The following is a 24,362-nucleotide window of genomic DNA, read 5'->3' on the forward strand; positions in this document are numbered from 1 at the left end:
CCCTTCCGCATGCGAAAGTTTCGCAGCCACTGGGATTCATCCCAGACCTGCAGCACTATGCGGTCCCACCACTCAGTGCTTGTTTCCCGTGCCCAGAATCTCCTTTCGACGGCATCAACATGACCCATTGCCACCGTGATGTTCTCGGCGCTGGGTCCCCTGCTTTCTGAGAGGTCTGTGCTACTCTCAGACTTCAGGCCATCACCGCGTTGACGTAGCCTCCTCGCCTGACTTTTCTGCATCTGCCTCAGGGAAAGGTGTATGATAAGTTGCGAGGCGTTGAGAGCGGCCACAACTGCAGTGATGGTTGCAGCAGGCTCCATGCTCGCAGTGCTGTGGCGTCCGCGCTGTCACTGACTAGAAAAGTGCGCGAACTGATTTCCCGCCGGCGCTTTCAGGGAGGGAGGGCGGGAGTGATGGACGGATGACGACAGTTACCCAAAAGCACCCTGGACACCTTTTTTTTACCCAGAAGGCATTTGCGGCTCCACCCAGAATTCCAATGGGCAGCGGGGACTCCGGGAACTGTGGGATAGCTGACCACAGTGCACCACTTCCAATGTCGACGCTTTCCCCGTTAGTGTGGACTCACAAAGTCGAATTACTGTCCTTAGTGTGGACACACACGTTCGACTTTGCAATATCGATTCCAAAAATTCGATTTAAGTAAAATCGAACTACTCTCGTAGTGTAGACAAGGCCTTAGTATTTAAGCAACTGGTAAATAGGCTGTATCAAATGCAGAAGAATGTATAGGTAGTCAGCTAGGCAATTCATGTGGAGGAACATCTGCGTATCCAAAAGAGGCTTTGTGACATTACCCAGGGTACAATCTGGACTGTGTCCCCTCACTTCTCCAACCTGGGGTGCCTTTTATTCTGCTTTGCTGTGAGAGCAACCACTCCTGGTTGGGTCACATGCAGCCTCCGGCATATAAAATCACTCCCAGGTATGCTGTATGAGTGCTATAGCCAGCCACTCATGAATAACACTACAGGACAACACTAGCAAACTCCCAGTCCTAGACTTGTCCCCCAGAAATGTGCGTCTTGTACAGCCCAGCATCCTCCTGAACAATGCATGCTCATATAAAGTGGCATATATTAATAGAAAATTATATACACAAATCTTGTTCCAAATGGAGTTTCCCAAACACTTCAATCCAAAAGTACTGGTTTAGATAAAACAACTAAACAAATTGATTAACTACAGAAAGAGAGATTTTTAAGTGGCTACAAGTAATGAGGCATATAAATCCGAATTGGTTACAAAGAAATAAAAGGTAAAATGCAACTAACACCTAATAGCACTATTAATCCTTTGATATATTTGAAAATCCAGGCATCCAGCAGAAGGGCACCATGCTTTTTACAGACAATAGCTGCAGAAGCAAGTTTTATAATTAACTTGGTGATTTTAGAATTTGTTTTGTGCCTTTCCCGTGACCTACTCATGACAAGATATATGCATGAAAAGTTGAAATGAATCTATAATTGGTAAATGAGTATTAGCATGGTATTGACTCCATTGATATAAGTTATGATTCCAAACTTTTAAATGTGTAATTCATGTAAGTTCAAACTAACCAAACAAAAACAAACAGATTTGTCCTGTGAGTCTTGCACATTGAAAAAGGAGATAAGTATGAGTTTGCTTTGTGGATTTAATGACGCAGTGCAACATTTATGTATTTAGACAAGGGGTAGGGAGAGTTAATGTTAAGGGACTGGCGAGCAGTGTCATTTTGAAGCCACATTTATTAATCATTTACAATATTTCTTATTGTTACTAGATGCAATGTCATAGGAACATTATAAAGGGCCCAATTCATTCTAGCCTTAAACAGCATAGTAACTTAGTCTCAATGTAGTCCCACTGGATTTAATTCACCATTCTATTTACTCCAGTTTTATGACAATGTAACTTCAGTGGTTTAGAGGCAGTTTAAATACTGTTCAGGCAACTTGAGTAACAAAATAATAAGAGTAAGGTTGGGCTAAACCATTAGTCATACATTTTTACTTTTAATTGTCTATTTTTCTAACTGATGTCATAGTGGTTAATCTTAATCTCAATGTACTGTACTTTGTCCCCTTCTGGAGAAAGAAGTTTTCTAATGCAAGATTTGATTTCTCTTCCTTTGAGCTTAGTAATGTGGTCAGAAAATACTGTTATTTTTTTCCCCCCTGACCTTTTATTGAAATATTCAGATGAGAAGATATTCAGCTGTTTTCATTGCTTTTCTGAATAAATTGTTGGACCTGGTATTGGCCACTGTCAGAAGACGGGATACTGGTCTAAATGGACCTTTGGTCTGACCCAGTGTGGCCGTCCTTATGTTCTTATCATAGCTTTTGCTTTCCTAATTTGAATCAGGGAATAATGGTAAACTGTCCAGCAATCTGAATAATGGAGAGTAATAGTAGTACATTTTATAAAATGTTTAGTAGACTCAGTAGAGGCTTGAGTTACATACTAACATCTATAGTTTCCACAATACATTTAATAATGTTGTCAGTGAGTAGTTGGTGAACATTTCCACTGCCTTTTAACCATACTCAACCCCCACCAGCAAGTACAGGAAATTTGCCTATGCAATGTAATTTCATTGTGGTAAGACTAGCACCACTGGAGCAACTGAAACTGTATGAGTTTAGCAATTTCAGTGATGTCTCCAAACAAATGGGACAGACTTTTTACAAATGAAGGTGAAGGTTTCCTCAAATTCCATTAATAAATTTAATTGGTACAGAATTCTTGATTCTCCATTTAAACCATTCAACTGTGAACTGTTATATTGTCAGCGGAATGTTAATGTGTTTTGTGAAAATGTGATCGGTACACCCAAGTACACAAGACACAGCATAGAAAGGGGGTCTAAGCAGCAGGCTGTAACTATATTAAGTAATTATAATCAAATCAGTGGGGGTTTAAGAGTTCCTGTAGCTCTACCATGCAATGAAAAGGTCAGGATCAGAAAGAGTGTTAGCTGTAAACCGCAAACAAGTGAGTGGGAAGCCAAGCCTTCCCAATCAATCCAGCCCAGCGGTTGAGAATCCAACTACTTTCCTTTCATGCTACAGGAGAAGGGCACTGACAAGGAGAGCCCCAACTTGCATGAGATATGACTTCCTCTACTTTGGCCAAGCAAATGAATGCCCCCCAGCAACCTGCTGAGCCCTCTAGTTTACCTCAGGATCAAGTGTCTTCCATGAATACTAGCATCTCCCTGCTGATGAACCCAGGCCTCTGGAGTGCTATGAGAAGATGAAATCCACAGGGCATCAGCCAGTTTTGCCATGTGGGAAAATCCTTTCCTAACCTTAGAAGGTCATCTGGCCATGAGCTGTCAAGTCTAGAGGTGCTGCGGCTCAGTTCTGGCAAGACCTGGCACAGATGAAGCACTGCTCCTAACCAAGATGTAGCATGATGGTCACTGGCTGTAGTTTTACCATATATAATCTCACAATTTCCTCTGCTTCTTGTCAAGCTTGAAAAAACATGTATTCATATAAAGTATAAAAATCATCCTGTCATTGATTTGCTTGGAACTTGAAACAATCGTACTTGCTAATGGCAGAAAATAGCCAAGATTTGCTTATGAGGAAATGTATTTCTGCTTCCTTTCAAACTCCCCATGGCCTTCCAGGAAGATTTAAAAGGGAGAAATCTTTACAAACAAATTTTTAACCCCCACACAGACACGTCCCTTTTTCAAACGCTCCTTTCCTGAGATGCCTACAAAAAAAACTTGACAATGATTAGGCAGCTGATGTGCTGAGATACCTGCCTACCATGATGTTCAATACTCTCTCACTGTTTTCTTGTGCTCCCCTGCCTGTCCTCACACTGGAGGAGGGACTTGAACCTATGTCTGACCACCAGGTGAGAGTCCTAATCACAAATCTTTAGACCATTCTTGGGTGGGTCTCAATGTTTTCTGTTGAAGCTGTTCCAGCCACAGAAAGACAATGTGACTGACTGACTGAAGCCCAAAGCAGGGATTTGAACCTGGATCTCTCCCATCCCAAGTGAGTGCCTTACTCAGTTGGCTATTACATATAAGGGTGGGGTACCAGCCTGTCATTCTCTGGTTTTGTGCCTGACTTCCCTTGTGAATCTAACCTGATTTTGTTTGTTTTTGATAATGTCAAAATAGTTTTGTTTTGACACTTCTGATGGTTTTTTCTTGTTTCAACTGACTCAATTTGCTAAAATCGACACAAATTTGCAGCATGTTTCATTTGACCTGTGTCTAGGGAAGAAAAGATACTTTTGGTTGAAAATTTTTACCCTGCTCTGGTATCCAAGTATTGTTCCTGGCTTATGTGTGTGTGGTAAGCTCCTTGGGTCAAGGACTGTCTTTTTATTCGGGGTTAGTACGGGACCTAGCACAATGCAGTCCTGGTCCATGATTGGGATTCCTAGACATTACTGCAATACAAAAGTATGGGTGAATCCATATGTCCCTATAACGAAAGTCAGCATTTCTAATATTAATGTCCCAGTAAAAAGGGCAAACGGGCAGGAAACATGTCTTCCTGAACATGGAGCATGGAAGCAAGAATGGATTGTGCAAAAGACCTTTTGTACCCACTATTCTTTTTCAATTTAATAGTTCATCTGAGGCTAAACTGAGCAACCAACCTAGTTAATAGTAGTCTGTAATCTTCACTAGTCTCTAACATTCGTAAATAAACTTGCAAAAAATTTTTCAGTTCTGATTTGAAGGTCCTGATCCTGAAGGTTTACATACGTATGTAGAGTTTCTCATGTGTGTATTTGCAAGATCTGGGGCTCAGATGTCTGGCAAACGCCACAGCAGATGTCTGTGAGTAGCTGACATTGATGTAAGAAAATAAATGCATGCCAAATGAGTTTTGTATGGATTACTAAAACTGACCTAGAAATATTCAGAGTGGGAGCTTTAAGGTCTTGAATCAAGTGATCTAGGAACGTGGGGTGGTTCTGGTTTTGGTTTTTCCCCTATGTGGAATGAATACATTTTGGATACTTCAGATATGAGGCACTGAGACAGGATATGGGTTCATGACTATGCATAAAGACATGAAAAAAATAGAGGGCTGTACAGTTTTAAATTACATGTGGTTCCTTTTAAAATGCACAACAGAATTCTTAGACTGCCGAATACAAATGAGATACAGTCACTAATTTAAGAACTGCTTTCCATTTGGATTAGAGCCCAGGTCAGTTAATAAAGGAGGAGAGCTTGCTCCAAAATGAACAGTAGTTAAAGCAATTAGGAAAGAAATGTTACTTAACCTGCCTGTGTCAGATTGGACGTCCATGGATGAACATTTATTCGGAATATGTGATTAAAAACAAGGTACTTACAACTTATAAAATGTCCATATGGTCCAGAAAAGGGATGTGAGAACATGCATCAGATTAAATAGATACGCATGTATAGATCAGGCAATGCTGATTTTAGACAATACAAAAATGGGTTTGATTTTGTATAAAATACATCATATGATTTAAACCTACAGATACAAACTTGACTGGGGGTCCTGAAAAGTTAATTATGCACTCAAGTTTATTCACTTAAATCTTTATTATGCTATATATTAATAGTGGCTTGGAGCTTTTGAACTCTATGTGCTAATTTAAGTTTAAGTGCTTATTCTATTTCTACTTTTTTTCCTTTGATTAATTGCTATTAATGTAATTTATTATATGTTAAATTATAGATTAATTTGTAGATCTGCTGGTAACAAAGCCATGAAGTGTCATTCTTTTTATATATGATCTAGATCTATTTTATCTTTTGTCCACTGCCAAATTATCTTATATTATGTATCTCCCTGCCCCCATGTGAAAAATATTAGATATAAAATTATATGAGAGAGTTTTGAGAAGTGAAATTCACATGAGCGGTTTAGAATTACTGCTCTGAATAAAAGTTGTTTGATATATGTAATCCAGATTGCTTCAAAGAATGCTAGTTACATTTCACAATTCCTACTGTGCATTAATTCTTAAATATTTTTTTGCTTCCATTTCAGTCACAGTTTATCATTTTTATATACTTGGCACAGATCATAAATTTCCTTCAAGTCTATATATCTATCTCAATTCTGCTTTTTTTCAGAATCTGTCTTCACAGTGCTTGCCTATTGGGGTATATCTAGAGTTCAAAGTTCTGCAATTAATATTTCAATTCCTAAATAGACTTGGTCTCAAGTATCTTACTTCACCCTGCACACAGTATCTTGCCCTTTGGATAGAAGGCATAGGGCATATAATCTTGTGGGCTGCTCTAAGGCAGTGCTTTCTCAAATTAGCTCTCCCTTCTTGAATTTAGAAAGGTAACAGGTAGCTGGTTTTAAACAGATGATTTTTCAGTTTCAAGAGGTCTTCAACGTAGCACACTGAGTCAGGTTTTGTTTTGAATTCAATGTATATATGTTAGCTCAAGAACAAACCATTTTATTACAGTGGCATGCAGACTATGGCCCCACAGAAGAAGAGTAAAAGTAAAACAGATACATAGTGTATATAAAACAGGCATTGTGCCTTCTCCAAAGAATCCGGGAGACTTTCAAGAATGGATGCGTTATTATGGACAGTGCATGATCACAACATTTTTCCATCTCGAAGGTTTCGGAAGTGACTGCATATTGAGATGAAAAGTATGAAGTAGGGAGTTAAAAATAAGATGTTGTAGAACCCTGTTCATTGGGGAGTGTGAGGTTTGGCTGGATCAGCAAGGGAAAGACATCCCTGTAGTCCTGCCAGCATGGAGAGGATTGGTTCACTACTCCATTCTGATTTATTTTTCCCTCATCAGTTTTATATAAGGATAGGACAGAGCTTGGGCAGAGACTGGTGGCCCTTAGTTCCCACTCTTTTGGCCTGACTTGCCCATTCATGGGCAATGAAAGTAACTCTTTTGCCCAATATCCTCTGCACTTGGTTTTTTAATCTCGTAATAATACTGCACTCTCTCCCTGTCTTTTGCTCCCAACTTAGTGTGCGCCTTAGTCTTGTACAGGGAAAAAGAGGGAAATGGGAAGACATCTTGTACCTTTCACCCATTGCAGACCCTTGCATGGCTGGCCACTTTCTAGACCTCACTATTTAAACAATAACCAGAAGACTTACAGTGCAATCACCTTCTCTTTTTCCAGACACATTAGCTTTTTTAAAATTTTCTGGTGCTTAATTTATTGCCAACTATTAAAAAAAAAGTTGTGCTCTTATTCACTCTAATGCTAAAAGATCTCAATACTTCTGTTTTTTACTCTCATAATAACCAGTAAACTGAACATTAGTAATCTTCTATATGGCAGGAACCTAGTTGATGCTGTTAATTCAAATTCCAGCCGCAATATTATAAATAGGAAGTGAGGCTTTGAGCACATGTCCTCCCAGACGTCTGAAGAAGTACACAGTATTTTTTTAGTTTGTCAGACCACTGGATGACACTGCTTTTCCACTCTGATAAAGCTATAAGTGTATGTGGAGAAGAATAAAATTTAACCTTTATATGAGATGGTCATTGAATGCCACAATTAGACATTTCTGATTGTGTCAGTCAGTCATGAAGCCTTGCATGATATTGCATTCAAACTCTGCTTGACCATATCGGTGCAGACTTTAGTAGAATTGTATTGTGCAAATGAAAACTGACTTGGCCCATTATCTAACGTCTGAACTATTTTTCCATTTAATCCTCATTTCCTGTTTCACTCAGTTGTATCTTCAGAACAAATAGTTCAGATACATGTCGGAAGGGAAAACATATGGCTGATCTAGCCAGTAAAACTTTCTTGACCTATCTGACAAATTATTCCAGATAAAGGGGAGGGAGGAATGCTCCTTTTTCTAGTCTGATTTTAACTAGACCATGAACTTAAAAAATGATTGCATCTGTAATCGCTGGGTTTATCATTTCTGTCTTATGGCAGGCAAATAATTTTGCAAATCTTTCCATTTGTTAATTACACTGCAGTATACAGTAATATGGGTGGCACAAGAGACAATTGACATCACAGAATTGGTGGTAGTGGTGATTATTTATAAATATTGTAATAGCATAGAAGCCCTGCATAGGGAAATGGTTAATAAAATCTGGAGCTGTAAAAGATCGGCAGAACATCTTTCTCTAAAATAATTATTCACATTTTATTGCACCAAGGGTTGCTTTTGGGTCAGCAAACATGGATTGGCTTATTCCTGGCATGTTCTTAGAAGTTTCAAATTTCTATTCTCTTCATAATTTGTGTTTTGATTCTTAATGCAATTTCTTAAATAAGTTCTTCTAAATAAAAATGTCTCACTCATGAAAATGGTCATAGTTGCCATCCCAAATTACAAAAAGTTCATCTTTGTAATGTGTTTCATAGTTTTAAACAAAGTTGCATCCCTGTAGAGAGAATTTTTGAGAACTTGCACATTTAGGTCCTGATCCCACAGTCTTTACTTAGGCAAGATTCCATTGTTTAAATGGAAATTTTGCTTAGCAACCTTAAAGAGGAGTTGAGAAGGTGCTTTAAAAAGACAAGTCAGAAAATGTCCTTATTAGATTTCTAAAAGTTGCTTATTGCTTTCTTTCATTTTGTAATGATTTTACATGTCCAATGTATACATATTTACATGGTAACCTCATCAAATTGGTGCAGAAGTTCTTTTAAACCAAAATTTCACACCCATCAATGCCAAAAATAGAAAGCTCTATAACGCTGCTTAATTCCCATTAGTCCATTTATCAGATTTGAATAGTAGCACAAGTGACAGGTTTTTCACAAGGTGCATCATCATCATCAAACTCTTCTAAGAAAGAACAGGATACTGAAGAATTGAAATATCATGCTATGTACACACATTAGCTATCATGCTATGTACACACACATCTATCTCCCCTTGTAAGTATGCTCACACTTCTTATCAAACTGTCTGTACTGGGCTATCTTGATTATCACTTCAAAAGTTTTTTTTTTTCTCTTAATTAATTGGCCTCTCAGAGTTGGTAAGACAACTCCCACCTGTTTATGCTCTCTGTATGTGTGTATATATATCTCCTCAATATATGTTCCATTCTATATGCATCCAAAGAAATGGGCTGTAGTCCACGAAAGCTTATGCTCTAATAAATTTGTTAGTCTCTAAGGTGCCACAAGTACTCCTGTTCTTCTTTTTACATTAGCTAGAATTAAGAATATGAAATTGTGCTTGCAGGGGAAAACAGTAGAGAAACCAGTCTTCTATCTTGAATTTGCATTAGCGTGGAGGATGTTGGAGTAATGTGTTTTTTTTTTTTTTTTTTTTTTTTTTTTTTTTAAAGCAAAGAACCCATGTCTGACCACCAGATGAGAGTTTGCTCAGGTGATTTCAAAGTGACTAAATGTACTCCGCTTGGTACACTAGAGAGAGAGGGACTACAGGCCATGTGTCTTTAAAATCCAGTGTAATATCTGTGTCTTGAGCTGACTATTTTTATAATAATTTGGTCTCTGATTCCCTAAAAAAAGAACAGGAGTACTTGAGGCACCTTAGAGAGTAACAAATTTATTTGAGCATAAGCTTTCGTGGGCTACAGCCCACTTCATTGGATGCATAGAATGGAACATATAGTGAGGAGATATGTATACATACAGAGAACATGAAAAGATGGGAGTTGCCCAACCAACTCTAAGAGGCTAATTAATTAAGATGAACTGTTGTCAGCAGGAGAAAAAAAACTTTTGTAGTGATAATCAAGATAGCCCATTTAAGACAGTTTGACAAGAAGCTGTGAGGATACTTAACATGGGGGAAATAGATTCAGTGTGTGTAATGGCTCAGCCATTCCCAGTTTCTATTTAAGCCTAAACTTTGGGGATTGATGGGTACATAACCCTTGCTTCCTCTGCCTTAGCTACTTTCTTCTAAAGACAAATTTCATATTCAAATAGTACCTCTCAGGAAAGAGTGTTAGAGGTCCCAATGGGTACAGTAGATTCAAAAGTATGACTGAGATAGATCCTCTTTGTCTTCCCTACTGTTGGACCAGTTGAGCCATCATCTTGCAAGCATGTCAGTACTTTTGTTTTACTCACAAGCATGCTCTCATTGAAATTAGTAAAGTATCATACATGTTTGCAGGATCAGGGCTTGGAATTTTGTTAAGCAATGAAATTGAACAAATCTCTCCTCCCTTCCACCCCCGGTGCTTAACATAATAAACTATTGTCTGTAAAACCTCTCTCTGTCTCTCTCCAAACCCTTTCCTTGTCTCAGGTACATGAGCAAGGAATTCAGATTTTGATATTACCATAAGGATTTACTCTTTCTTCCCCCACCCCTTGAGTATTTACAATAAGAATCTGCAGTCTTCTTGATTGTATTTCATGGGTGGTTGTTTTTTTTCCCAAGGAGTGGAAAAAAGCTAAACTAGTTTTATAAGAATTGTCAGTGTTTTTACATGATACCATGAAATGGCTCCAGGAACAGTATTTGGCCCAGGACATAGCAATCTTCAAGGCAGTTACCTAAGTTGTTTAATACTGTAGAAAGTCAAATTAAAGGTTTGTTTCATTTAGCTTATGTAGCTGGATAGGATCAAACAAAATGCCCTACGTGCACATGCCAATCTATGTGAAATGGCTTTTTGATCATCTTCATGCATATCTAAACGACACCTCCAGCTTCTTTACAGGAGCCCAGCTTATTTGTCTTTTATCATAATGGTTCATTAGCCCCCTAAGCTTTTTCTCTTTTAAAAGAGCTGCAGTTAATTTCCCATCTCTTACATTTTGCACTGAATCATTCCAACTCCTAAAAGTCATGGGGGAGAGAATAAGTAGGAAGTAGCGGGAAGGAGGGTTATTCCCCCTGGATATATAATTTTTCATTCTTAGCATGGTTCATTTGAGTATCATAGAGGTCTTGCCCCTCTATGCAAGTTCACATAATTTATCTATTTCTACCACCTTTAAGAAAATGACTTAATTGTGTTAGAGATGATGATTGGGTCCATAATTTTATCATACCTCTCTCCTTCTGATTATTCCTGAAGTGTATCCCTGTACTTTGGTATATTCACTTTTTGTTTTAAGGTTACATCTTACAATATTTTTATTGTTTATTATAGATTGTACAGCACTTCAGAACATAGGATGTCATTCATCAATAATGGCCCTGATTCTGCAGTTACTTATCTACATGCTTAACTTTATGCATGTGAGTAGTCCTGTTGAGTTCAGTGGGACTACATGTGTGTAGAGTGAAACATGTGCATAAATGTGTGCCTGATGGGGACCAAAAAGCTATTTTAGGCTAAAGTGTGAATCTTTTGCTCAGGATGGTCAGAAGATTTTGACTAACAAAAACTTCCCTTGTGACTTTAATGGGACAAAGTTCTACAAGTTCTCAGCTGTTCTGGCCTCAGTTAATGATGTATTGCTGTGGTCTGTAAAACAGTTGCTATGTTTCAGGAGTGGGTGATATGATTCCTACATGGAGTATAAAAGTAGTTTGCAAATCTGTTTGGAAAGAGATTCAAGATCTATCTGTATGTGAAGTGATATATAAATAAATAATATGGAAAAGCAAGAGAGAATATTATTCCTGCCAAAAGTTGAGCTTGTAATATACTCATAAAACATGGCTGTAGTTCAGTAAACCATACTGTTTCACACAAACTAACTGTGTGACAGCTAGAGATAATATCATGTCAGCAATTTATGACAGACAGATCTGGTCTGGCTCAGAAAGAGTGGCTAATTTTTTGGTGTGAGGAAAATGTGAAAGTACTATACTCAGCAAAGAAAATATATTGAGCTACTTTGTTCTAATAAAGTGAATGCTGACTAGTTCATTCATGAAATTCTAATTTGTTCTAGAAAACATAGTATGTTAGAAAAAAAGTTGCATACATAAGGGAATTACATGTTTAACTTCCGACATTCAGGTTTTAATACTACATGTGTTATGTTACTTGTTTATGTTAGGATATTTTTTCTTTAATAAGCTTTGTAAACCATTACATAACATGCAACATGGAAAATCTGCTGTGAACATTAGTACAGTAACCACCAAACAAGTTACAGTTTTGTATAGTGTCGATTGAGTATGTCTAGCCTCCTCATGACATCCAGACATCGAGCATATGCCAGGAATTCTTTGCTGCTGCTCCTGAGTTAGGAGCAGGACACTAAAAAGGGGGAATGGTAATGCCCTGCCCCCCTTCCTTCTCACTTTGTCTGCCAAATGGGGCCAGAAAACCATAGGGAGCACATATTGCAGCTTGCTAATGGATCAAGCAAATTGCACTCATCTTCCTGTGCACAAGGAGCCGCGCTGCAGTTACCATGCCTCTCTTACATGCTTAGATTACTATAAAAAGGTCCCTTAAAATGTAGCAGTCTATTTATTTTTGTACAGATACTGTACAGCAATTTGTTAGAAATTCATCCAGTTGGGTACTGTGGAAATTAAGATCTGCACTGAGAAAGCTAACTATTTACAAGGCATAGCAACAACTTTATTGAACCTATACATTTAGGAACAGTACTGCACATTTTGATATGCCAGTAGATGGCGAACTTTAGATTAGCCATAACTACATACATATATGGACACAACCATATAGATAACTTTTATGTAGGACTTTGTAGACATGTAGTATGCCTCAATATCCTGATTCTACTTTACATTCTCACTGTTCACCTGCTTTAATGCCTTTCAGTTTGGTTAATATACCAGTATGTGAATAACTGGCACTTTTCGTACTTCAGTAGAGAAATGATGTCTCTGCTCAGTTTCTTCATTATTCTTGATCATACGAGGAGGATGTTGTTCATTGGTTATATTGTAGATCTCCTGAAGGTACCTGAGGTAGTTGTGACTTAGTTCTGCACAGACCAGATGTTACCCTACTGCTTCAAAGTGATAGAAGAAATGCTTAACCATGAAACTGAGGAACTTCGATGACTTGCTAAAAGTAGAACACACCACCCCTAGTTTGATTAAAAACTTTCATATCTGCTTCTGTTTTCTCATTGTATGTGATTTGTACCCTCAGTTTAAGTGCTACAACATACATTCCTTACATAACAATAAACATTCACATTTTATTTTTGTTTTACAAAATGAATTTTTGAAAGAACTAATTTGCATAGTATAATTTTGGTTGTTTTAAGATAAACACCCATAATTAAACAGGAAATTTTAGTTATTCTGAAAAATACTTCAAGTGATTTTTCAATGGGGGAATTGTTGCTCTCCACAGGAAGTTAGTTGTGGAATGCAACATCACAATTATGCTTGCAATTATTTTTAAACACTGTGTGATATATGAAGGGAAACAGACCTAAACAAAGGAGCACAGTTTTATTTGCTATCATGTTATAATTTCATGCAGATTTAAGAAGGTTTTCTCAAAAATATGCAAAAATAACAGGGACATGAAAAGAAGGCATCCTTTGCTGGACATCTTACAAATTCCTGCAAAAAATAGTTCTCTCTCCTTCTGTCCAGAAAATCAAAATTGCTGTGGAAAATTGAGCAATAATTTTAAATGGTCAAGAAATCTGTCCTATCGGGTATGTTTCAATGCCATAATTCCATTTGCCTTACAATAGCTGATTTTTTGAGCCTCTTGGTCCTTACGTTGAGTGGTAATAATAAAAAAAAGCAAGGAGTCGGATTTTTTAATTCCCGCAGAGTAAAAATGCAGAATATTCTAACCAATGGCACCACTTTCCAAAATTCACATCTCAGTGATGAAAAAGGTAGGTGTATTTCTGCTTTTTGGAATGATTTGATCTTGGTGGAACATGACAAGGGAATGCCTAAATTGCAGAATGTAATGCACACTGCTGGATTAAATTAGCAAAATCAGTTAGATAATTGTACTTGAATAGTTAAGCGGTAGCCTGTGAAAAAATAAACACTTGGGTGGTGAGATCCAAATAAGCTGCAGTGAACTGCTACTGATCATTTCTGGAGTGGATGTACTCCAATGATGTTCAAAGCCAGACGTCTTTGTCTGCAGTGAAAAAATAATTAAAGCTCCAAGGAACAGAAAATAGTTGAGACATTATTTTTACATCATCTAGTTTCACACTTCCATGTTTCTTTTTTATCATAAATCTGGAGGGCTGGTGGCATGCCCTCTGCTTCAAAGTACTATTAATCAAGAAGGGATTAAAATTTGAAAAATGTCCTATATTTCAGGGTTGTGACTTTGACACTTCTGAACCTACTTTCTGTTACTTACGGTAGATTCAGCTTTTGATTAGATGTGACAAGATAGGAGAGACAGCCTGCTTTGGGACGTGGAGGTCGGAAGATTGATGAGTCAATTGTAATAATTAGCCTGAATAATTAAGCATGAGCATATGTATGTACATTCATGCTTTTTCTGTATGGGTTCAGGAATAATTCCAGCCAGTAGGATTAAGGCAGTGAACAAACTTTGCTGCTGATATCCAACAGCTTTTTAAGAAAGAAGTACATTGCCACTAACAACATAACATTCCCCTAGATCAAACTTCCTATTCTTTCAGTTAATAAACATTTTGTACGAATAGCTTCAGCTGGTGACTCTCAAAAAGGTTCTAGAAGTACCCTAACTGTTTCCCAGCCTCCCCAAATCCTTATGATGTGAAAACCTGAGTGGGAGATGAGAATTAGAGTGTGGGGAAGAGACAAGTCCATATCTACAGGGATTTCTGGTCCAGTTTAAACACAAACAACTCTTACTGAAGAATATCCATTTGAAAGCAGTTTCTAGCAGCGTGCAGAAAGAGCCCCAGCATTCTGTATGTAAGAGGCAATACTCTCTCTTATCTAGAAAGAACAGTACAGTTGAATTGCTATTTCAGTCCCTTCAGCCCCAAAGTGAACTAGTGCACCAAGCGGAGTATATTTAGTCACTTTGAAACCACCTGAGCAGTACTAAATAAGCTATATTAATGAAGCTGCAAGGATACCTCATGTCTAGATGTATTTTAACAGTGCTTGTGCAGTGTCATTGTAAAAAATAAATACAACATAAAGGAGAGACATCCAGATTTGTCTTTCAGCTTCAAAAACACAAACTTAACACCTGTTGCTGTGAAGTAGCTTCCATTTTCTCTGTTAGTAGAGGGAACAAACCTACACATGACACAAATGGTTTGATGTAGGTTATATTCCATAGAGGGCAGTGGCTTTAAAACACATTCACAACCAGGGCTGGATTTATAACTTACATGCCACTAGGCACAGCATCTTCAGCGCGCGCCCCCCCCCCCCACGCTTGACCTTTTTGTTGCACACAGTTTTAGAGGCACCCCTAGAATGCTGGCAACCCCAGGCACATGCCTAATTGGAAATTGGGCCATGTTCACAATCTGTGCACCTTGTACATGATTCACTTGAGAAAGAACTCAGTTTCTTATTCCAAGAGGAATATCTTGGGTTTTATGATTGTTCAACCAGGCAGACTCCCTAATACATAAAACTCTAATCTGTAGATAGAACTGTTACATACCTATGCATGTCAGAAGTATAGGCCAGCAGAAGACAGAGGTATACATTCACCTGAGCCAGTACATCAGAGCTTGCAGGCTATGGAGTATCCCTCATAAATTTTCCCTCCTTGTTCAATGACTTGTCTACTCAGTGTTAAAGTCCCCTTTTCAGCCTCATAGTGCTGCTATTGCAGTCCTGGAGATGCTATTGCCAGTCAAATAATAATATATACTTTTACCATCTTTGTTAGTCATAAAATTGTGCAGCACAAAAGAAGCTTCCATGGTTACATGCATAGGCGCCAACTTTCCCCGGCGCCAGTGGGTGCTTGAGCCCCCTGCCCCTGGCAGTGCCCCGACTCCACCCTTTCCCCGCCTCTGTCCTGCCCTCGTTCCAACCCCTCCCCAAAGTCCCCGCCCCAACTTCGCCCCCTCCGTGCCCCTATTGGACCCCTTCTCCAAATCCCCACCCTGGCCTTGCCTCCTCCCCTGAGCGTGCCGTGTTCCCCCTCCCTCCCAGTGCTTGCCACGCAAAACAGGCACGCGGTGTGCTCAGGGGAGGAGGCAAAGGTGGAAATGAGCTGGGGCGGAGTGGGGAGCTGCCAGTGGGTGCAGAGCACCAACCAATTTTTCCCCATGGTTACTCCAGCCGCGGAGCACCCACGGAGTCGGCGCCTATGGTTACATGCATGTCTTCAGTTTCTTAGCATGCTTTTTAGTATATGATGACTTCACACAAATGAATGATTTTAGGTAAGAGAGACATGCCGTTCCCATCTTAGATTTATTTACTGTCTGCAAAAGAGCCTTTAGGATTAATAAAATAATGTACATTTATAATATTTAGAAATTCCAAGGATGTTTTAGTCCAGCAGCATGAGACCTCCAGCATCCATCACTCAAATGGAATTTTCTCTACTCCTGATCACACAGCTTTTTTTCCCTAAACATTATGGATAGGTGCAGTAGGAGCCATTCATCCTATTCATCTTTGAGTAGTGTCCCTGCAGGTCCTCCACTTCAGATGAGAAGGTGCCCCCATGTACCATCAATCGGAGATGTTCTTTAACAATATCTGTTGGGCCCACACATGCACCATTGATATTCTCAGGCCCCTCACTGAGATTATATCAGGCTGTCTGGGCAAACCACCCTCAGTTCTTTCTCAGCCACCTTGGCCTGAAACTGACCTTAGCATGCCTGCCTTGAGCATGCCTCAGCTAATTGCTCTTGCTTACTTTCTGTTTATTTTATTAGTTTTTAATTTGGACAACTGTTTTATTATTTTCCTCCCTCATGAGAGGCCTTCCTCTTTGAGAAGGGCATGCCCAGTCCACCAGATTTTAAACTCTGCGTCCCTTGCTGAGAGGCAATCGCAAACTGTGATGGACACTCTGCCTAGGAGGGTCACACATCTCACAGAATTGTAATTTCTGTTTAGCCCTCAAATGTATGGCAAGGAAGAACTGGGAAAGCAAGCTGCATCTGTTAATAATGGAGTGATTTCTTAGCCAGTCAGAGCCAGGTCAGGAGAACCCTGTTGTATATAGGTCTCCCGGTGTATCAGCACTTCCCCAGAAGGGGAAAATCTCAAGAGACCTTCTCTAAAGGTCCCAAGAAGAGGCGCTCTAACCTCCCTCTTAAGGAGGCCTCTTCAAGAAGACCTGGACTCCTCAAAAAGACTTCACTATCTGAGCAGGTCAAGGGCCTCAGAAGCTTCAACCTCAAAGCTCTGTACTACAGAAGTTAAGGGCTCCTGTGACACTGGTAGAGCGGAGAAACCCCATAGCTCCCCTAAGAGCAAGCAGAGTTCTGAGAAGGCTCCAGGAACATCTGGAAGAGATGGACAGAGCAAATATAGAAGAGTGGTACCATCAGACATAATCCCTTTCCCAGTACCTCCTCTAAAGACCTTTTTGGTACCATGTAAGACCAAGTCTCCATCTATGTCAGCAGGTAGTTCAGAATGTTCAAAACCCTCATTACCATCCTGCAGGGACAAGAAGACTGTCCCATTGGGACCGCAACTGAACTTGGTACTGCAACTTCACTCAGTACCCCAGACTTTATTGGTCTGACTTGGGGATTTCACTACTCTACAGCCAAAATGCTTCTGAAATAAATGTAGTCAAACTTCACTAATTCTGGGTCACTGAGAACGAAAATGATGCTTAAAATTGTTGATTGGCTCTAGTTTTCAAGACATGCTATTGGGTCAGTATATACGACCCTTGACTTGGGAATGGTGGAGGATAAGTGAGTTATAAAGGGAAGGGATCTCAATTTAAACCAGAAATGTCTAAAATACATCTTTGACTGGATCTATGAATAAATCTATGACTGGGTTTGGACAGTACTTGCTTTTTAGGCAAAACAATGATGCAATCTGAAGCTGGTATTGCGTCATACATAATATGAATTGCATCATGTTATTCCTAGAAGTCATGGATGATGCAATCATAACGAAGCTTACATCACTCTGCTGAACAAATTGCCCTATATCAGCTCTAGAAATCATACAGTGTCCTGCTCTCTTATTTGTCAGTGTTTGATTTTGGAAAGGGACACATTTCTGTTTAGCCAAAGTGAGCAGAGATGCCTCGTACTTGTGTGAACAGTGCAGATAACTTCTGCTATGTTTGTGGTGAAGTGACTTTTGCATCACAAAAGCGCAGTATAACCACTCTGGTTAAGAAAGCCTATCACCTTTATTTTGGCTGCAGAATTGGAGATCAGGACAAGAGGTGGACCCACACATATGCTGCAACACTTGTGCAACAAATCTTCACCAGTAGTTGAACAGGAAAAGGAAATCTATGCCTTTTACAGTGCCAATGATTTGGAGAGGGCCAACAGATCATACCAGCAATTGTTACTTATGCCTGGTGCCTCCAGTTGGGAAAGGTGTGTCAAAGAAGAAAAAGTGGACTGTGCATTATCCAAACATTCCATCAGCTATTCGCCCAGTACCCCACGGAGAAGGACTGCCGGTTCCTGATGCACCAGAATCCTTCTCACTTGAGTCAGAAGAGGAAGAGGATGAAACTTCTGGTCCTGAACCATCAATGTCACAGGACCCACATTTTCTCCCATCCTCCTCTGAACCACACCTCATAACACAAGGTGAACTGAATGACCTTGTCAGGGATTTGGAACTACCCAAGAGTAAGGCAGAGCTGTTGGGCTCCAGACTATAGCAGTGGAATCTCCTGGCAGGTGATGTTAGGGTTTCCGTGTTCCGTGACCGTCAAAAGGATCTTGTCCCATTCTTCTTCCTGGAAGGTGATCTTGTAGCCTGCAACAACATCGATGGTGTGATGGCAGCCCTCAACATCGTTCACGATCCAGATGAGTGGAGACTGTTCATTGATTCATCGAAGACGAGTCTTAAAGCTGTTTTACTGCATAATGGCAATGTTTTGCCATCAATTCCAGTTTGTCATGCAGTCCATATGAAGGAAACCTATGAAAACATGAAACAACTTTTGAGGTGCATAAACTATGACCAACATCAGTGGCAGCTTTGTGGCGATTTGAAGGTTGTTGCTCTCTTGCTTGGTCTGCAGACTGGATACACAAAGTACTGCTGTTTTCTCTGTGAATGGGATAGTCGTGCAAGAGATTCCCACTACATCAAGAAAGATTGGCCACTCTGACAGTCATTGGAGCCTGGGAGGAAAAGTGTTCAGCCTCCACCACTTGTTGAATCAAGGAAGATTTTGTTACCACCTTTACACATCAAGCTGGGTCTGATGAAGAACTTTGTCAAGGCCATTGACAAAACACAAGCAGTTTTCAAATACCTCCGTGGAAAATTTCCAAGGTTAAGTGAAGCTAAGATAAAGGAAGGTGTCTTTGTTGGTCCTCAGATTCGTGAACTTCTTTGAGATGATGCATTTGACCATGCACTGCATGGCAAGGAAAAGACTGCATGGAAAGCCTTCCAGTTAGTGGCAATAAATTTTCTCGGAAACAACAAGGCAGACAACTACAGGTTGTTGGTGGAAAACCTCCTCAGGGCATACAAAAGCTTTGGTTGCAACATGTCACTAAAGATACATTTTTTGCACTTTCATCTAGATTTTTTTCCACCGAACTGCGGAGCAGTGAGCGACGAGCACGGCGAGCGATTTCACCAGGACATTGCAACAATGGAGAAACGCTATCAGGGCAAATGGAGCCCATCAATGCTTGCAGACTATTGCTGGACAGTGACAAGAGATGCTCCATTTAATGAATACAAGAGACAAGCCAAGAAGCGCCGACACTATATAGGACTAAGCTATGTACATAATAGTTTTTTGCCTTTTGTTTCATAATCAATTTTATTTATATAACCCTTTTGCTGATTTTTAAAGTGTTACATAAACAGGACAGGTGAAATATTATCATGTAAAGCAACCATAAACACATGAAAAGACCTAGGTTTACAATTTATGATTAAAACTCTACTATCTACACAATATACATAGACGCAAAATGTAAAAACTTAAATATCTTAGAAACAGTAGCCAATAAGTTGTTTTAATTGTCATATTTGAATTCAGCACATCAAAATACATAATAAATAGCACATTTTATCTCTGAAGCAGACGACTTCTCAAAAATTGTAGACCAGTGTTTCCAGCAGCAGACCTCTTTGCTACTGCTACAGCTACAAACAAAAAACAATGTCATATTCTGTTTAAAAGGGGGTCCAGGTCACAATTTGTTGAGAGATGCCTTCTTCCTTTCTTGGATGAATAATCTTGTCTATGCATTTCCCTCAACACCTCTGGTTCTCAGGGTGACTTTGATGCTTTTCTCAGCTGAGCTGAGAAAAGCTGGGGGTGAAATTAAAGCCATCTTGCTTTTTTGTTTTCTTTATCCTCTCCCTTACTTTCCATTCTTTTTACTTTTTTATTTTTCTATTGTCCCCATTGAGTCTCTTGTTTTCCCTGTCCCTTTTAATCCCTTTAACCTTCTTGGCTCCTTCTGCCTGGTGAACTCTGAGGAAGGTTACTTCAACTGGTATTTGATGAATCAGCTAATTTGCTTCAGACATTATAAATATAATAAGTAGCTCAACATTTTATCTGTTTACTCATGAATGAAGATATCAAGGGGAAATGGTAGCAGCATATGTTGCATTCATACAGAGTAAGGGAAAATATTGTATAATTTCAGGAGCTAATGGTAAAGTACTTAAAATGAAATTAACTACTTTAAATTGGAGACTGTTAGCTTTGTGAAGCCGTTAACAGTATTGCCAACGTCAAGTGTTCAAAAATTGTGAGCCAGGCCCCCCAAAAATCATGAGATTTTTTAAAAAATTATAACTTGTAGATTATTTTTATTTGCATTTTGGTTTTTGAGCACATGGGCCATGTTTTCCAACTTTTCTCTGCAACCAAAAGTACTAGAAACTCATTTTATGAAAAATGAAAGTTGAGATTTTCTAATAATCCCATTACTCCAGAAGCATGCACTTTTTAGAAGAACACCAACTATTATGAGACTTGTGATAAAATCATGAGTTTGCAACACTTTTAATGCAAGCTGCCTCATGAGCAAATGGCTGTTTTTTCTCCACCCGCAGTTACTTTATTTTATTATGATGTGTGTGTGTTCCGTGTAAACATGGTAGTAATTCTGTGGTCTGTCTTTGGAATTGACATGTCCATTGTAGTCTATTATCTGCAAAAATGTGCTTTGCCTTCTTTAAAGATGACTACAGCAAGTGATCTATTACTTAATGATAAACAACCTGAAAAGTGTTAAATGACCTTCATTACTGCTAGAAAAGCTGATTAGTATTGTTTACCTGATATTGGTCTTGGTTAGAACAAGTCAAAAAAAAATTTTGAACAGCTTTTTTTGTTTAAAAAAAAAGTTGCGATTTTGTTATTTTGAAGTATCTTTGTTTTTGCAAAATTTGTCATGAAACTTGATATTTTTTAATTAAAACATAGAAATGGTGATAGAAATTGTTTCCTTATGAACAGGTTTTAGTATTTATAAAAAATACCCTTGTAATTATTTTGATAATTGTTTCAATTACATTTCAAATAGATTAATTGCAAAAACAAACAAACAAACCAACCACAAGAGAGTCCATTTCTAACCCATGCAAGATTTAAACAACTTGGGAATTTTGAATATATTTGGCAATTTAAAAAACGGACCAGTTCTACTCTCACTCATTGTAAATGTTGTTACACATTTGTTATACATGTTCTTCCGATCAGCATGCAAAAGGAAAGAAATGCTGTTTTTTGTGTGTGTTTATTTTGATGTAGTTCTGTAGAGTAACTGTGACAAACAGCCAGGGAGTTTGTTCTCTGCCTTTATCTGTCTTAACTAAAGTGAGTTCTTGAGGCAGAGTTGATTCTTGAGGCAAATTCCATTGGTGTTTAGGCTGAGATGATATTATCATTATTTATTATTATTACAGTAGTGCCTAGGGACCAACCAATAATGGGGTCATATTGTGCTAAGCACTGTACAAACATAGAGTAGACAGTTCTTGCGCTGGATAACTTACAATCTACAACCCTTACAAGACAAAGGGTAAAGGAAAGAGATAATGTACAAGGCTAATGAATAACGTGATGATCACAAATGTCAGGTTATTGCTAATAGGGTGAAACTTACACTATTATATGAAAAATAACTTTCTGAAACTCTGGGTCCCATTACTTCACATTTTTAAAAAATTATTTATTAACAAATTACTTTATAAAATGCTCAGAATTCAGCATTAACTGAAATGCTATATGTAATAACCCATATGAAATCACATGGATCTCAACACCTAGAGTGACCCTCACAAAGTGTAAGTGGGCAGGAAAAAAACAACTCCAGGTAAAGCCTAATTGCAGATAATGCTCATATGCTTAAAATTAGGCACATGCTTAAGTTCCTTCATAAACTGGGGCTAAGCCCTACTACAATCCTTTTGGGATTCTAGTGGACATGAGGGAACTACAGACACAGATCGTGCAGAGACTTATGTCTAATCTATATTACAAAAGTTTTGCTGATATAGCTTTACTAGTTTAGCTATACTAGCAGAGCCGCTAGTGGAGACCCAGCTTATATCAGAAAAAGGAGCTATTTTGTGGGTGTATTTAAACCACTTCCCTGTACTTCCAAAGAACTCTTGCTGGAATAGCTGCATCTACACAAGGGGAAGTTGGTTGGGATAGCTACGTTTGTGAGGGCTGTTTTATTTTCATACCCCTGACCAACATAGGTATGCTGTCAAAACGTCATAGTGTAGATCTAGCCTAGGGCTTGTCTATAAGGGGAATTACTCCAGAATAGCTGTCACTGATTAAATATTTCTGATTAACTCCATGTGTATGCTGTGCTTTATTCTGGAATAAGAGTGTCTACACATGGAGTTAATCAATCCTCTTAAATTTATACCCTACCTTATTCCAGATTAATTTTCACATGTAGATTATGTTTTAATATACATGTTTAACTTCATGCACTTGGGACTACTCAGCAAATAAAGTGGGGCACATCCATTAATCTTGGCAAGATTGGGGTTTTAGAATTCATGTTTGAAGTAAATTGAAAATGAAAACATTTATAGCAGTCTCTAAAAGCTCATGTTTTATTTTCTATTTCACTCTTGAGGGTTTTAATCATGTTATAAATAACTTTAGACCGTCATATTTCATTAACTTTTAATATTGTTAGTTTCTCCTCAGATAATATCCTTAATGTTTTATTTTGACATTAGTGTGATTGTGTATACAAAATTAAAAATCAATAAAAATGCTTCTTTCAAGTCAATGCAATACTTTTTTCAGTAAAATGTGTCTATGTCTATGTTTTGTTATAGAAATATAGAATAAATTACACATAAGTATAACTTCTACTAACTTGGTTAAGTCAGAAAGTGTGAATATTGGACATTATATATCTATTGTGAGATCATCTCTTTTGAAGTCTGATAAAATTCAATCTCTGAAAAAGTTTTTTCTGCATAATGTTTGTCTGAATGCATTGTAAAGAACTTAAAATTATCAAACAGTAATTCCACAAGTTTGGAACATATTAAGCTTTGAAACTTTGATGTTAAGCAGAATGTAATGTCTCTGCAAATCATAAAATGCTGAAGAAGGCAAGATAAGAATGATTATAGAAAAAGTACTTACCATTTTCTCCCCCAAAAGAGAACTTCTGCTAAATAAATAAAAAAAAGCAATCAAGAAATAATTCTTAATATAGATAGCAAATTATCTACAACCTTTTTCATCTGAGGAAAACACACCTAAATTAAAAGAGTGATAATGAAGATGTACTGGAATTTTTAATGCACGCACTGTACAGTGAAGTATTTTGTATAAAGTTGAAAAATAGTTGCTATTTCAGTTTTCTAGAATGATCATTTTAAATCATTTGCTTAGCAAAACAATTTATTAAGCAGTGGAGGATAACGAACCATAAAGTTTAATTTGCCTTTTTTAATTGAGTTGTTAATTAGCACCACTCCACAGTTTGTAACTCCCAGCTTGCTTTTGTTTTGCTTCTGTATCCAAGACACTTTAAGGAACTTAATCTATCTTAGTGTTCCTACACAGACACTTTCATGAATCAAATCGATGGGTGATTATGTTCTAACTGTGCTGGGGCTTCAATGAGTGCATATTAATTATGTCAGTGGTTAATGATCAGGCAAGACACATATGAATCCTAGTAATTATGGTTTAACAAAAACAGAATAAATATCCTGTGTTCTCTGAAATTTAAAATACCATTATCAAACTGGAGGCAAAACTGGGATGCATGTCAGCCCAGTAACACTGTGGGAAAAGGCTTAAATATGATTTTCTTGATGTGTGGTATCTTTTGGGACCCTTGTTATCCATACTATAATAATAATAATACTTTTTTATTAATTATTAT

General features: G+C 38.2%; 1 protein-coding gene across 13 annotated transcripts in view; it reads left to right on the plus strand.

Moving 5' to 3' along the window:
* The window catches only part of RBFOX1 (RNA binding fox-1 homolog 1), a 2,469,250-nt gene that overhangs the window by 977,060 nt on the left and 1,467,828 nt on the right, over positions 1-24,362 (plus strand). The window lies entirely within an intron of this gene.

The sequence above is a fragment of the Malaclemys terrapin genome, chromosome 10 (assembly GCF_027887155.1).
Source record: "Malaclemys terrapin pileata isolate rMalTer1 chromosome 10, rMalTer1.hap1, whole genome shotgun sequence".
Taxonomy (NCBI): domain Eukaryota; kingdom Metazoa; phylum Chordata; order Testudines; family Emydidae; genus Malaclemys; species Malaclemys terrapin.